At 51.0% G+C, this 14271-nt stretch overlaps 1 long non-coding RNA gene across 1 annotated transcript in view; it reads right to left on the bottom strand.

Annotated features, from left to right (window-relative positions):
* LOC129214563 (uncharacterized) overlaps positions 1–14271 on the bottom strand; it is a 21334-nt gene extending 7063 nt beyond the window's left edge. The window contains exon 1 of the long non-coding RNA XR_008579733.1: positions 14181–14271. This is a non-coding gene — a long non-coding RNA (uncharacterized LOC129214563). The remainder of the gene's footprint in view (positions 1–14180) is intronic.

Raw genomic sequence — 14271 nt, 5'->3', positions numbered from 1 at the left:
TCAGTCCCAAGCAATACCAGAAACACCCTTTGGAGCTCAGCAGCAGACAAGCAACATCTTTCCACACAGGACAAGGCATGCTGCAAACAAAATGTCCTTCCCTTCTCAGCAGCAAAGCTCTTAAGCCTCCATTTAATGTTAAATACACGCTTAAACCCATTCCTCCTCAGCACATCCTGTGTGCTTACGTAGAATTTTAGCAGGCTCAGAAGGGCTCTGCTGTAACTGGGGCCTATGTAAAGGCTGAACCTTGTACACGGAATAACACTTTTATCTTTACAGAATATCTGTGCAGCAAAGGGATGGCTTTTCTGGGAGCATGGTGGCATCTGCAGGCAGGGCTATGGTATGGATTCCTGCAGATGGAGAACAGAAAAGGTTTCCCTTTCTCCTCCCAAAGGTGCTGAACAGCAGAAGAAATGGCAACTCCAGCCACTCAGCCCTAGGCCAGCGCTGTTTCCCTCCTGGCTTCCCTCAGCAGTTCCTGCCCCTTCTTCCCCCTTTTCTCAGCAGAGTTTTAGGCACAGTGCAACAAAACCAATCTTAAAGTGCTGTCTTCAAGTGTGATGGGGAATGGAGCTTGAGGAGATCACGTCAGGGGAATGGAGGCAAAGTGATTGACTGACTTGATTGCTTCAGGTCTAATGTCCCAGCTAGGCAAAGTGACTGTCTTGTCAGAGCTAGCCAGATTGCATTCACAGCTTCATTCCTTGGAGGAGCTGATCAGAACAGAGAGCACACACAAATTGTTCCGATGGCGGTGTATGAATGGATAAATCCTGGCGCCAGACATATGCACTTGTTGAACAATAGCAGTAGGAATCCAGCTTCTTTATGGATGAATATGTTTAATAAAAATATATATCCTCAGAGCATACCTGGGGATGGAAGATGTGTACAGCTACGCAGGTGCACTCAAAGATGGTAGGAAAAAACAGGAGTAAGATTTCCATCGCAGATGGTCTTTAAGGCCAGGCTAGTTAAAAAATGACCAAGAACTGAGAGTTGACCTTGCTTTGGGCAAAGAGATGGATCTTCTCTATTTTCTGTGTCAGCTTGAGAGATTAAAGGCATGGTAAGCAGAAAGGGAGTGAGTTGGTATAAAAATATCTAGGCAATATTAATGAGGAACTTCTCAGGTCCTCGTTTATCACAAACAGCATTTCTGTTTGCCTGGATTGCTCGGCCAACCAGCCGTTGATTCAGTCAACCCAATCTGCGCTGTCATATAAGCAATATTTAATCTATCAAGCTCAGATACAAGAAATATGCTAGGCACGCGCGGAGCAAACAAGCATATTCTTGCAAGTAATTAGCATAAGCTGCACTGAGGTCAAGCAGTAGTGTCAGAGCACAATACAAATCACCAACGTTCCCTCCTACTGAAGACTGAAAATGGAGAATTGCAAATGCTGTATCTCTGACTCACCTCTTGCTTCCCATCGTTTCTACGAGAGGAAGCAGATAATTGTTTTGAGGTATTTTTAAGAATAGCATCTCTGCTACTTGCATTGCTTAGTGGGAAAGGTGATGTTTGAGTGATGAAAGGTCACATTATTTCAGGACCTGTTAGGTCATTTTTCACGCCCTTATGCAGGGAAAGCAGGCCAAATGACTACCTAACTTGACGAAGTTCAAAGTAGTAAACTGAGGCGTCACTAAATCACAGAGGTTGGTTAAAGGCCTCTAGTTATTCCTCCTGCTGTCTGTAAGAAGATGTGTTGAGGGCAGCCTCTGGGTGACATCTCCTTGAGGGGGCTCTGCTGCAGGGCATCAGACCAAGGGCCAACCAGAGTAGTACCCTGTGTCCGAGAGATGTCCAAAATGGATGCCTAGGGAAGTGCAAGAGCGGAGTGATTACATATGATACATCTCCCAGCACCCTGCAGCCACCAGTCATTTGAGGGGTGCGAACTCCAAGAGCCAGATGTCAGTTCAGTGCCTCTGCTATCAAGTTTTCTCCGGAATGGAGATTTTGGCAACTTTCTTTTCCATGAACTTGTCCAGTTCCCCTGTGAACCTGTAACAGCTGTTCCCTCCTGTGGGGAGGACTTGCACAGGTCAGCCCATGCTGTGAGAGGGACCAGCTTCCTTCCGTTTGTTCTGTATCTGGCTCCTGTTAGTTTTGTTTGATGGCCCCAAGTTCTTGTACAGGAAGAGATCATGAATGGTCCTTCCTACCCACCCTGCCTGTGCGGGCAGAACTTATGGATCTACTTATCCTTCCCTTCTCTTCAGGCTCCCAAGTCTGATCTTTTTAGAATAGATCAAAGAGTGAGGGTAGCATTGCTTTAAACCACCAGTTTCCTACAGAATGTGATCTATCCACTTGCAGATGGCTTTTACGGTCTCCAAAGCCTCCCATGGATTAGCCCACGGTTGATTGTATAAACATTTTCTCTATCCCACATCCTGCTTCCACAGCATGGCGCGTACTCCTCCCTCCTTTCATTCAATCCAAACATCCTGCAAAAAGCCTCCAGCTCTCCTTGACAGCCTTCCTCACTCCTTTTCCCCCCCAACCTCTCCCAGGTTGCAAATAAAACTCAATCAGCCCAACACAGCCCCCAAATTCTTGGAGACCTGCCCGTGAGGGAGAGGCTCCTGTGCCCTTCTGATTTAACCACCAACACATATGCTGCTGCTTTGCTGTTGACCTAATGCTTCTGCTGTTGCATAAAGGTCGGTTTGTCTTCAGCCATCTCTTCCCCTGCACGTTTCAAGCGCTCTCCTTTCTCCCCTCAGCTGTCATCTCGAGCAGCCTCGCTGCTGAAGGAGGTGGGCGGGAGAACACGCACCGCGGGAGATGGCTGATCTTCCGTAGCACTTGTGCTCAGGGATGGGAGAACTCAGCCGTGGCGGCATCCTCCTCCACCTCTCCTTGCCACGTCATGGGGGAAAAAACCCCACCACAGCTGCACAGCACATATGTGTGCACCAGCACCGGTGGGTGGGCTCTGTGGCTTGGGGAGTGCTGCTGGGGGGCTGTGTGGTGGGAGCTGGATGTGCACCCCTTTATCTAGCCAACCAGGGGCTGCCCTTGCCAGCACTCCTCCCGCACGGACATACAGTAGAGCCTGCAGAGAGGGAGCTGCTGCACCTCGCTGGTCTCTGGGTCACCCCCTTTCCTGGTGGGGGCATGACTGAGGGTTGGGGGGTCGTGGGGGTTCCTTCTGCCAGATGAGCTGTAGGGCAGGCAAACTGAGGTGGGGGTAACCAGGGCAGCATGGGTGGTACTGTCTTAAACCACAGCACCTGATCTACTGGAAGTTGCATGTGGTGCTGCTGACTTGGAGCAGCTGGCAAAAAAGTGAAAACAATCCCCCCCTCCCAAATCATTATTTAAACAGTATAAAGGTCTCTGTAAACATTTCAAACAACAACACGGTTGGGAGGGGAAGGAGGAAAGACAAGTTTGCTGTTTCAGCTTTGCAGAAACAGATCTTAATTTCTGGCAGAGCTTTATTCATCCAGAGAATCCAGCTGCCAACATGCTTTGGGAGGCTCCAAATTCATAATCGCTTCCCTAACATCTTCCTCCAAGAGGCTGCAGTTTGGCACAGGCGCCACCTTTGATGTCTGGATTTGGCCAGCACCTCGTGCCGTAGGAAACCAGTTCATGGCCAGGGCATCTATGCTGGGAGTCAGTGGTGTGAGTGCTCCTGATGATGTTTTTCTTTCCCAGACCTAAGGTTCATGGTGGTCAAAGCTCAGCAGGAGCCAGGGAGCTCAAAGGAGCAAGGTGCTGTGGGCTGGCTGACTGCTGGTGTACCTCGCCTGCACATGAGCAGGGCAGGAATCGGGAGCCTCTCCTTTCTCTGAGCACCTCAGAGATGAGGGCTCACAGTTCCTGGCCCACCGCCCCTTCTTTCTCATCTGCCTCTGTAGCACTGCCGGCACCTGGTGCATTACAGCAGCAGAAACCCTGTGTAATTCCTGTTTAGATACACAGCTGGCAACATGAGTTTTACGGATTCAGCTTTTTGCTGTTGAAGATATGGAGCTGTATCCTGGTTTGGCTCCAGGCTGAGAGGGACTTGATCTGAAGCCCTGGGTATTGCAGGCTGTGGAGATCAGTGGCTGCTCTCCAGCCTCCATGCAAATCTGATACTCTGGGTCCCAGATCCCAAACCCTGAAGCATCTGCCCTGGAGCAGGACCATCATCTGTGTGGGATCTCAGGGGAAAGGGGCCATCCTTCTCAGCATGGGGGAGACTCAGGGCTGGGAAAATGAAGGTGCATCTGTGAGGAGGACATATGACAACAAGGTCCCTGGGGAGCAGAGGAGGACTGTACTTTCCCACCAACCTGCCTGAGGTCTCAGCTGGTCACCAGCCCCCAGTTAGGGCTCATTTCTGCCCAGTCCCACCCACTCTGCTCCTGCCCACCCAGGGAAAGGGCTTGTGCTCCTGTCCAGTCTTGTGTTTGCCCCGGTCTCCCTCTGGCCCAATCCTGCTCAGCCCCATGCCGAGCTGTGGGGTATAGGTCACTTCAGCACCCCTAGCTGGGTAGCTGCTCTCTGCTGAGAGATGTCTCTGCTGTTGGTTGCTCTGGTTGGTGTGTGCAAACTGTATTGCTATAGAAATGTGCTCTGAGCTGCTGTTATTTCCTCTACAGTCTCTAGAATGATGTTCCTGCTTCACCTGCTGAGACTGACAGTGGTGCTGAGCTGTTGTCTGAAGATGCTGTTTCCAGAAAAGCTTGAGTACCTGTTGGATGGTTTTAAGAAGCTGACCTTGCTGCTGCTGACTTGTGTGTGGCCATACCTCTGTGTAGATACGGGAGGGAGGATGTATGCAGCAGTTCCTCATACAGCCAGTCCCAGCCTTGCTGTTTTTTGCTTCTGCAGCTGGAGTGACCTGATCCGAAGCAGAAAGACTGAGCTCAGCTGGGCTGGCTTAGCTCTTGAGTGGGGCTGCTTCTGTTGCCTTGGGCTTCATGCAGTTTGGTGAGGGAAAACGCTGATATTACCCTCAACAAAAGCCTGAAGACTGGTGTGAGGGACTGGCCTGCTTATGTGCTGTCCCACCTCTCTGAAGTCCTATTCTAGTCAAATCAGTAACTGCCCACAGATAGCACCAGGAAAAGCTGTTGCTGGGGTCTCCTTTGCTTTTCCAACTTCAGCCAGCTCCTGTGCAGAACCTACACTGAGATAAAAGACTGACACAGTGTGAAACCTTCCTCCTCTTCAGCAGATGGTGTTTGCAACAGTGGACTTTGCTTGTGTTGTTATAACAGAACGGCCTGATCTAGCCAAGAAACGGAAGGAGAAGCTGCAGTCTAGTCTTGCTGAGACTGGCTTGCTCTGTAAACCTGGCCTGAAAGCCTGGATCACAAATGAACTCTTCCTTTTTCAACGATCACGCTTTTCTGCCATCTTCAACTTACAAGCTAAGTGCTGCCATGACTTGCATGCAGTCAGTAGCTCCAGTCACTCTGCAGCATTCACGGCAATCTCCCGGGACTCTCAAGGACCGAGGATGTGATTTGTGTTGCAATGTGAACTTCCTGTTACCTTCACAGAAAACCTAAATGCATCTTAACTGGGGTTAACCTGATGTCACTGCCTTAGGCTTTAGCAGATCGGTGCTACATCTGTCCTAGCTGTGAACTCTACATGCTTCATGCCTAAAAATCTTCACGGTCTGAGAAACAGTGCCCCTGCTTGAGTGAACCACTGCTACTGACTGAGCCAGTTCCAGCATATCCTGCTAAAATGATGCACTGAGAAGGTGAAGCTGAACCTCCATCAGGCCCATTGCTGTCAGACTAAGACTGCTGAGCACTAGCAATGACTAGTGACTGCAATGGGTACTCTCAAGATAAACCCCGGTCTCAATCAGGTTGAAAAAGAAAAAGCATATTGTCTTGATATTGTCTGAAGTCTACCTTCTGCATCATGACCAAGGGTGGAACCAGGTTACCAGCAAAAACCAGGTGTCAGCTGGTATCAGCCCTCCAAGAAACTGGGTTACCAATATTTCTGACCTTATTCTGTCTATCACATTCAAGATGTGAGCAACCACCGAGCAAGTGTTGTTCCTTCAGCTGGAAGGAAGCTGGTCCCAGGCCTCCAGCAAGTCTTTCCTCAATTCCCCTCTGGCTATCTCTGACCACCTCCCTGTTTCCCAGTAATGCTGCCACTCCTGAAGCATCGCTGGAGCTCTGCCTGAGTGCATCAGCTACCTGAGCCGCTCTGTTCCTTACTCCTCCTGGTAACCAGAGACTCTGTGCGTCAGTCTTCAGCCTCCATCGAAAAACCTGCTGAGCCAGGAAATCTGAGAAGAAACCCATGGGCATGGCAGAGAGACTGTTGCAGGCTCTGTCCTGCATTTGGTTAATACTTGGGGGAGATATTAACCTTCACAGGGAAAGGGGTTGTGTACATCTGTCAGCTCCGCTATTCAAGCATGCAGCAATCCCATGGACATAGACACCTCCGTCTGAAACCTGAGAGCCAGCTCAGCCCCTGTGTGCATCCCTCCTCGCTAGTCTGACTTGATAGCACTGGGCTTTCTCACAGCTCTTGGGGACAAACCTCGCTTAGCCCTGACAAGCCTCAAAAGCTCTTTCACAGCAAGCCGTGTGTGAACTTGGCGTGTCCTGTGTTAGCACCATCTACCTGACTCTATCCTGCCCGGTTACAGTAGGCACAACAGGCCTGGACAGGTAGGAGGACACTGGGCACAGTTGGACTTGGATGCTGGGGCTGGGGGGTTCAGCCAGAGTGCACTCTTTCCCACAGCATTCTGCCTTCAGCTAAAGAAGAGATCTCTCTTTAGCTCCTCTTTCACTCAAAGCTTTCAAAGTGGTACCGTATGGATGCCATCACATTCATTAGTCTCTGTCTGAGGCCCCCCCCCCCCCCCGCACTGTAAAAATCCCTGGAGGGGATGGGCTGGAGTGGGATGGGTTTTGCTGTAGCTGAGCTCTGGTGGTTTTTCCCCTGGGGTTTCAAGAAGTTTCGTTCCACCCATGAGAAGTGCCAGGCGTCAGGGGAAGATTTGTTTCTTGGCAGCTGTTCCCATTTTGCTCTAGAAAACAGATGCCGTGCTAGGAATGCACCGTGACTAAAATTCCTCTGGGCTGCTCAGGTCAAATAGCAAATAGCAGCAATAGGGGAAATGGTGGGCAGGAGAGCAGCACTGCTCAGCAGAGACCAAACAGGAGGACAGAGCCCTTTCCTTTCCCTTCTATCCTCCCCCGAGCCAAAAAGCAGGAGCTGAGCAGTTTGAGGGAGAGGAGGAAGCCGGGGGTTAGCAAGCTGCCTGCCTCCCACCTCTGGCAGCCACACAGCACAGGCATGCATGCTTGGCTCTGCCTGTACCTGCTCTGGGGAGCTCTGGCATTGTCAGCCTCATTGCTTTTGTGGTCGTGTCCCATCTCCTTGGAGAACAGACCACGCTCTCTCCATTTGTTTTGCAGCGGGCTCAGGGAAGCTTTCAGGATCAGGGGTTTAAACGAGGGGTGTGACAAGCGGTGACAGTTTGGGAAAAACACAAGCAGCAAAAGGTTTTGGTACTGTCAGAGAACATGACAAGCAAGTTCACAGCCCCTGCAGGCCTTTGACTTCTTGTTTTCTTTTGCCAAACAGGGAAAGCAATCCTGTGCGGTGACAGGGTTGCAGGTGGTGACCCTGCGGCAGGCGGGGCAGCGCTAGAGATGCTGAGAGCAAAGCAGAAAGCCTAGGCAGGGGCTGGGAGGAGGGGAGATGATTGCAGGGGCTAGAGAAGCTGGGCACCTCTATTTTTTGGGAGGATGCTGTGAGGCATCTGGAAACTCAGCTCTTCCAATGTGCCCAGCTCTGTCCACTGCACCCTGAAGTTGCTCTCAGGGCATCTTCTGCTGCTGCTCAGGGGCTGCCAGGGCTGATAGGACCTCTGGGACTGGAGAGTGGGAGGGTGAGCGGTGCAGGCAGCCCAAAGTCTGCTTCCCTGCCCTTCCTGGGTGAAGGTGCTGGGACTGAGGGTCGGGCCATGCCTGCCCAGTGAGCCTTGGGTGGGTGGGGAGCGCAGTGTGGACACAGCCCTAATGCTCCAGCCCCCTTGATGCCGCTGCAAAATGGGTTGCCCCATCAAAACAGACCTTGCCTTGTTCCCAGACTAAAAGAAGGGGTTGTGTGATAAAAAACTGCAGCTGGTCTCTCTAATCTCCCACCAGTGTCTGCATTAACTGTCAAGACAATGACTTCCTTGATACTGAGCAATTTTTTTCTGTGCACGCATCCAGCTAATCAATTAAGTTTCTCAGCAGCTTCCTTCAGCATTCAGGCTTGGAGGGTGGAAGGAATTTGTTATTCTAGGCACTGTTGGAGAGGCATGAACTGTACTAAAAGCAAATTGGTTGCGCTTTCCGAGCACTGACACTCTTCACTCACAGCTTGGCTTTCTGGTCCTCCTCCCTCGACCTTCTCCCTGCTCTAAGCCTCTCTGGGTGCAGCCCTGGTCCAACGAGCTCAGAGCTGGCCTGAGGCACATCTGCTCAGCACTACGCCACACCTTGCTATGGTGGGACTGCGTGCTGGGGATGCTCCGTGTCCCAGGCAGAGGCATGGATGTTTTCCTTGGGTAGAGTCTTTGTACCACAGGTCACTTTGACTGCACAAGGGCTTAATGCTGCTGGATTGTTTCTCACCTGCTGCAGTCATGGGGACATGCTGGGGCAGGTTGGTTTGTCCCTTAGCTTAGCCCTCTGCTAAAAGAATATTTACTCTTGATGCTTTTTTTTTCCCTTTTCCTATCTTGTTTTCCTCCTTTATGGTTGTTGCTTGCCCTGCCCAGGCGTGGTCCTCCACATATGGGAGGGAGATGGTGTGTGATGTGTTCACATCTGTCCCAGTAACCTTGGGCTTTGCAGCGCTGACCACTGGGCTGAGAAACCAAAGTGGAAGGATCCGGCAGGGTGGAGGCACCAAGAAATATGGGGTATTTGGGGTGATCTCAGGAAGATTTATGGATGGTTTAGAGGAACCACATCTCCTGCCAGCTCAGCTACGCCCTGGCTCTCTGCTAGTAGGAATGGGGATGTTTTTTATGTGTGTTTAGCAATGCAATGGCTTAAGCATGACAGCGGCAGGATTGCTGGAGTCAGGAGGACCACAGAGGTTTGCTAGGAGCTCAGCCAGTTATGCAAAACTCGCTCCTCACACTTTGGCCTGTCAGGATCCATGCATACATCCTCCCAGGCCAAGGAAAACTTGGCCCGAGCAGAGCTGCTGTTGTGCTGTTGGCCAGGCTGGTGGGTAGGGATGGCCACAGCTCGAATCCAGCCTGGTCTGGAGGTGAACAAGGTCTTTTCCTTTAGGTGCTGCCTGGCAGCCTCAGTGATGCCTGCTCAAAGGCTTCCCTGTGGGCTTGTTGCCCCAACGTGTCATCCTGCTTAGAAATCTCAGCACAGAGGATAAGGAGAAACTGGGTGGAGAAAATGGTCCATGCTTTCAGAGGGTTATCTTTATTAGCAAGAGGATTTCAGCCACTTCTAGTCCTGCTCTCTATAGCAAGATAACCTGGTGCTAATGGAATTGCTTCTGTAGGATAAATCCCATAGATGTTCTGCTCGGGAAGTAATTTGGTGAACCAGGAAATGGAACCCAGGATGCCTGCTACCAGTCTTCTTTCCAAGCAGTTACACAATACTACTCTGGGGTTAATAAACTGAAAACATCTGGGAATAATCAAACCTATTTATGCTCTGGGAAAACATGGCTGGAGAAAGTTTGAAGGAAGCAACTTGAAAGCTCAGCATTGTTAAAAACAGTCTGGAAGCCCTGCAAATTAAAACTAGGGTAACATCTACAAAGAGCGAGGAAGTATGAAGAGAAGGATTTAATATCCTCTGAGGAACAGAGAGGAGCCAGAATGAATTGTAATGCTCGAGCCTCTACTAAGCTACAGGGCATTAAAAATTGCTTTGGAACAAACAGATCTGCCTTTCCTGTGGTTTCCACTGGCAAGGGAGCAGAGGGAAAGACCAGGGGTCTGTCTCAAAAACAACCTAGGGAGTGGAAGTACAATTTAATGGCAGATAATCGCAATCCTCCAAAAGGCTGGTAATGCCGATGCAGAGCCTGCAGTGAGTGGTACCTGCCAGGGCTGGCTCTAGGAGGATGCAGGACACACAGCGGGAGTTCAGGGCCAAATTGCGTCCCTGGCAGGCTGCCACCAGCCAGAGCACAGCTGTGGCAGGGAGGAATGTAACCCATAGGCTTTGCTTCCAAAGTGGCAGGGTGCGTGCTTGGGCTGGCCAATGGCATCGCCACGGAAGGAGAACAGGATGGATCGTGGATCCTTGCTGCCTTCTGCCATGGGGAGTGTGCTCAGGCCTCCTCTTCAATGGCAGCTCAAATGACCACAGGACCATCTCTGAGCCTGGTGGATAACCCAGGGCTGGCTGCTGGAAACACTGTTCATGGGGGTGTCCGGCTGGCAGCAGGGACTGCGGCACTCCGCGTGCTTGCTGAGCTGCTTGCAGCACTGAGTCTGCTCCTTTTGCAGGAGCCTGAGGGCTGCTTCCCTGGAGCGACGCAGAGAAAGGCCACGGATCCATCAATGGAAATCGCCTCTTTTAGCATCACTGGGGAGGCAAGTTGGTTGCTGGGAAATCTCACTTCTGCTGATTTATAGGAGCTTTAATCCTGAAGGGCCTCTCTCAGTGCTTTCCATTCCCTGTTCTACCACTTTACATCTCCTCCTACTGCTGCCCCTGGCTGGGGCTGGGGTACAAGCCCCCAGCATCTCCAAGAGATGGAAAAGCAGCCTGGGAATGAGGAGGGTGGGCACACTGGAGAAAGGACAATGGGAAAACCAGCTACCACAGGAGCCATGGAAATGGTTAAAGATTTGGGGAGTCCAGATCTGCCGCATCTTCCATGACAATCTGGCCTCCCCAGCATCCTCGTAAATGAGAAACCGCATAAGCCTCACACTCTATTATTGCTACAGAGCATTAGAGTCTCTCATTTAGGATAAACATTCTCATCTCCAGCAGAGCATGAATAACATTAAATGAGATAGTTAAAATGTTTCAGGCCAATTATAGCCCTGGTGTAACTTTGGCAGAGTTACACCAGGGATTAATTTGATCCGGAGAGCTCTACCTCCTGTTCTGAACTGGGATTCCAGTGCGGGTAATTACATCCTGCCTCTCTGCACTTCCTCTGGAGTTTTAATTGGGTTGAATGGACCAAATCCGCAGCAAGTGTAAATCAATGTAATTGAGCTCTCTCCAGAGAGGAACCCTGCTGATTTACACCCTCAAATCTGGGCCAGCCTTCTCCCTTTCCTCTCTCCACCAGGCTCCAGCTGCCCAGGGGCTGGAGGCTGCCCAGCGAAGGGCAGCATGGGCTGAGGTTGGTGCAAGGAAACTGCCCCAACCCAGCACCAGCTTCCCTGCGAAGGACTCAACTTCTGCTCTTCTCTTCAGAAAGTCACCGAATTTCCAAACCGAGGGCTGAGAGAGCTCTGCTCTGCTGCATTAGTGCAGGTCAGGTCTACTCTGGGGTGCAGGCAGCCCAGCGTGGGTGCACAGCAGCCTGCACCCTGCCGTACCTTCTGCTGATAAACCCGCCACCCCGATTGCATCCTGGGGAGACCGGCCCTTGCCTCCCAGCCTGGATCCCAGACCAGGCTCCTTGTGCACTGAAACAGGCAGCTGGACTGTCTCTCTCTTCCACTTCCTAGCCCTCTCAGTAAATCAGCATTAATGAGAGACATTTGACCCTCTCTTTCCCTGAACAGCCTTAAGAAGCATTTTTGTTCCATGAGATAGTTAAGAAACTTGAAGCAATTTCCTCCCCCTGCTTCTACTGTAGTTTTTGGTTGGGATTTTTTTGTGGTTTTTCTTTGGTTTGGGTTTTTTTTTCTTTTTTGAGAAAAGGAAAAGTTACAGGGCACAAACAACCTTTAGGATGCCTCAGAAGTGGGAGCAGAGGAGAGACAGCAGTGTCTGATATGGAGGGGATGGAGCAGACAGGCCAGTCGAGATGGGGTGACCGCAGCCCTGGTCCGCTTGGTCCATCAGAGCCACCACATGTGCAACCAAGACAGGAGCGTCAGAGCTGGGAAAGTGCACTCGCTGGCTGTAATTAGGAATTTAATTGTGAGGCGTTATCTCACTGAGTTGGAACCTATACAGAGCCATACGTCCTCCGTAGCCAATTGTATACAGGGGCGACGGCAGAGGGAAGGGAGCTGGGAACGATCTCCCTCACAGATTTCCAGGACTTTCTGCTGCTGTGTGGTCCCTTTCCCTTCTCACAGAGAAATGATGAAAACAGACAGTCAGATAAACCCTGGGGAGCTGGGCCCGGCAAGGCCCTGCAGCTTCACCTCCTCCTCCAGGCTGCGTGGGACTGCTGGTCCCACACAACCTCCACCACCTCCCAGCTGGGTGTAGCCCACTTTGCAGTTTCATTTCCCTTTTAATTTTTCCCAAAGTGTATTTTAGCAGGGACAGAGATGGAAAGAACAGCAGAGATGTCACAATCCTTCCTTCCTCTTCAAACAAATGGCTTCTCCTCAGTGGGACTATGACAGCGGTACCACGATGGTGAGACCATGCCTGTCAGCATCCCATCCCTCGGAGAACTGCCGATGACACTGCGCCTGGCCCGTGAGGGCTGTCACTACCAATTCTGTGTTTCTCATAAAGCAGAGGGTGGTTTTGGCCGGCAGAGAAGACACAGTTAACGAGGTTAAGCGAATTCCCACTCCCACCCACCAAGGGCCTTCCGGGACCATCACAAATCTCGGTGCAGACAGCAAACACCTCGTCGCGGCCAGCAACCCTCACGCAGCCACTCGCTACAGGCAGACTTGCCTGCTGTTAGCTCAGCTGCTGGCTGTGGCTGATTGAGTAAATAAAGAACATTTCTCATGAAATCCACCGTCTCAGAGGTCCCTAGGCGGAGAACTGGCCTTTCCACGGCTCAGGAAACCTTTATCCCCCAAATCTACAACACCCCCGTGCAGTCGATTTAGCAACCGATGTTTGCACACCCAGGTTTGCAGTACAGCGACCCTATTCCCAGCAGCACCGTGACATTGCAGGCACCATTTCCAGCTGGCCCCACGTTGTCATTTCTGGGATATATTTTTTGTCCAGATGGGGAGAAAGGTCAGAATTACTGATGGTAAGGTCCAGACTGAAATCTGGATTTTCCCTAAGCCCAGGATGACTGTGCCTGGGCTAACCCTGCAAACTGGGGCTCCAGTCAGCTACTCTCAGCGGGTTACACCAGGCTCGGCTCTTAGTCTGTGGGGCTGTCATAGCTCCGGCATATACACATCTTTCTTGGGGTCCTCTCCAATCCATTTCTGACCTTGCCTGAACACAGATCCTCCCTGTTGCTCGTCACTGCCCACCCAGAGCTGAACAGCCTCAGCCCTGATGCCTCCTCTGCAGCTAAGCCCCTGACCTTTATTTTCCCTTAAATCAATACATAAAAGCCGTGCTACAGCAATAGCAGCATGTCAGGGGAGTCCAGGTGATTTATATCATCTGAGGTGCTGATTCTGCTTTTGAGGCTTCAGTCCTGATAAGCTTTTGTCTTTCCAGCCCCCAATCTCTTCTGTGCTGCCTTCATCGCGTGTATGTTGTATTCATCCCCTGACCCACCCCCCTTCCTGGCGTTATTGACACCCCATCTTGCTTTTAATCTGCTATAAAATGAAGGCAGCTCCAGGTGAAAGAGCAGTTTTATTCTTCCTGATCATAATATTTCCTTTACCAAAAAGAAGAAAAAAAAAATCATTTAAAGTGAGGTTGAGGTTGTAAAGGCTTAATTAAAAACCTTCAGGGGAAAAAACTCTATTGGGAAAACTCTCACTGAGCAGAACCGAGCTGCTGGGAGCTCTTGTCTGTGCGTCTGGCCTTACCTCGGCGGTAGGGAGGTGACCCTACAGCCCCAGGATGGGGAGAAGGTGCTACCATCAGCCGTGAGCATCCCGAGCAGGAGCCATATCCCAGGCTTCTTCCCCACCATCACTGATCAGCCACCCTCCTTCCCCCATCACTGCATCCTGCTTGTGGCTGCCAGCGGTGGTTGGCTCTCAGAAAGGAGCAAACAGCCTGTTCTGGGTGCAAAGGGGCTGTATTTGGCACTGAAAATTCATGCCAGCCGTGGTGAGGCTGGCACAACTGCACCAACAGAAAGGATTCTGCTCTGTAACTACTTCACTCACCATAAAAGCAAAGATCTGTCTCCTTCTGCCTCAGATGTATTGGTGAAAGCTTTGGGAACTGCTTTTTCAGTTAGGGTGAAGCTGATGTTTG

This window comes from Grus americana, chromosome 18 (genome assembly GCF_028858705.1).
Source record: "Grus americana isolate bGruAme1 chromosome 18, bGruAme1.mat, whole genome shotgun sequence".
In the NCBI taxonomy this organism is placed as follows: Eukaryota; Metazoa; Chordata; class Aves; order Gruiformes; family Gruidae; genus Grus; species Grus americana.
Note: the sequence above shows the minus strand (reverse complement) of the source record. Positions and strands in the feature narration are given on the sequence as shown.